The 2,250-nt window shown below is 35.0% G+C and overlaps 1 protein-coding gene across 1 annotated transcript in view; it reads right to left on the bottom strand.

Moving 5' to 3' along the window:
* The window catches only part of LOC107666746 (regulating synaptic membrane exocytosis protein 2-like), a 175,734-nt gene that overhangs the window by 70,799 nt on the left and 102,685 nt on the right, over positions 1-2,250 (bottom strand). The window lies entirely within an intron of this gene.

The following is a 2,250-nucleotide window of genomic DNA, read 5'->3' on the forward strand; positions in this document are numbered from 1 at the left end:
AAACATTTCGCTTTTAATCTGTGTATTTAACAGCCTGGGAAACCTTCCCAGGGCAGTACCTTGCCTCACCGACTAAAATCAGGGCGCCCACTACGGAGACGGCACCAGAGGTGAGGGGGCACAGTGACCGAGGTGGCCGGGCCGGGCCCCCTCAGCCCCCCCCGTGGCGCCGACGCTGTACAAATCCCTGACTTTTGTCTAATTGACAGGCTTTGTTTTTTCTTATCTCTTTTAAATGGCTAAGAAATCAAATACACTGCTAGACAATAACCAATAATTTGTATTCCATAATATGTTTTTCCTATATTTTTCTAATTACAATTTTATGATTGGTTTATACAAACACATAATAAGGCAGAATAGTTTATATACTGTGATAATTGTTATGTCAATTATCACTGCATTATTCATATACTTCATTTATTTATTACCTGGAAATTACTTGAAATTAAATCTTTTCGCTGCAGCGATAGCGGGATGCCTTTGCCCATATTAGGGATTTCCCTCCTGCTCATCAAAAGTTATTACATCTATGAGGCCGTTTTAGACTTTCTGAGCAAGAGCGCCCTCAGGCTTCGAGTATGAATGAAACATACACTGCATGAGGGTGTTTAGCACTCCGTAATGTTCACATCGTCTCATTTTGGATATGAATAAATATGAATAAATGTATATGAAAAAATATTCCATACATACTATCTTGCTTCATTGCGTTTAAATCTAGATTTTTTCACACTGGCCATGCTTTCTACTTCTACATGAACACACTTGCCCGGAAAACGTGCGGTGGATGAATGTATTGCAGTACAAGTAACATTGGTTTGGTCTCTCACACACATACTGTAGTGTCTGAACGTGACCTCGGCGTGCTCCAGCGCAGAGACTGCATCAGCACCGGTGCATCATGCTGCAATAAATGAACGGCTGCTAGACACACGGGCCAGAAAACAACAACAGCAGCACAGAGCGCATGAAGGGAAAGCAGCGATCTATAATTCCTCTGAATGTTAATCATCTCCTCCCGGCGGAAAGCACTGCATCAGCACTTTACAACCGGCCCAGAGACGGAGCCAAAATCAATGAGAGAGAGAGAGACTGAGGGAGGGTTTCCCTCTATCACAAAGAAGAGCACGACTGGAATTTTAAAAAGGGTGCGTGGATGTGTGTGTGTTTAGGCTTTCCCTTCCCGTCTGAGATGCCCGTATAGATGAACATTTTAGCACCAGTATTAGGCTGATGAGTGGTGAAGATATCTATAACATACTACCATACTTCATACTGTGCACAGCAGGGCATTATTGAGTTTATGAGAAATATGTGTCCCATATTTTGATTTAATCAACTTAGGTGCAAAAAGTTAAGACATTTAAACACAAAAGTGGATTAAAAATGCAAAAAAGACATGATAATGAGATGATAATTGGACACAATGCGACTACATTTTTGTTGTTATAAATTGCTAAATATTTTTTTAAAGTATACAGTATATATATTGTGTGGTACAGAGTACGCAGTATCTTCTTATATTTTTAAAAAGTATATAATGTGCAGTGTTATTTTAGTATTATTTATATACTATTGTAGCATTTATTCGTATCAAAATGTTCAAATTTTATTTTTTACAAAAAATTAATTTTCATTTTGTAATTTTATGTGCTTTGTCATTTTTATTTGTTTTTGTTTTTATTATTATTATTATTATTATTTTAATATGTCTATTTAGCTTTAATTTATCTTTAAGTTTTAGTCATTTTTGTACTTGAACTTATTTTATTTTAGTTAGCCGCCATGGAAACAATTTTTTGCTTCTAATATTCATTTTTTTCATTTTATTTTAGCTTTACTTTTGGTTAACAATAACAACACTGTATGCATTATGCAATGCAAAACATTTCAAACAATGGTATGCTACATATGCAGTAGCATAGATGCGATATACAGTTTATACTATACTAATACACTAATGCATAAAACAATACAAAAAAGCAAAAAACAACAAAAAAAAAACGGCAAAACACATTTACATTAAGCCTAAAACACAGCATAATGAAGTGCAAAAATATAGGTAAAACACCTATACATACAGAAAATTTCTTCATAATACAGTACATTGTGCCTTATTTTTTACAGATTTATTTATAGTGTGTATATATATATATATACAGTGGGTACGGAAAGTATTCAGACCCCCTTCAATTTTTCACTCTTTGTTATATTGCAGCCATTTGCTAAAATCATTTAAGTTAATTT

The sequence above is a fragment of the Sinocyclocheilus anshuiensis genome, unplaced genomic scaffold (assembly GCF_001515605.1).
Source record: "Sinocyclocheilus anshuiensis isolate Anshui unplaced genomic scaffold, SAMN03320099.WGS_v1.1 scaffold267, whole genome shotgun sequence".
NCBI classification, from domain to species: domain Eukaryota; kingdom Metazoa; phylum Chordata; class Actinopteri; order Cypriniformes; family Cyprinidae; genus Sinocyclocheilus; species Sinocyclocheilus anshuiensis.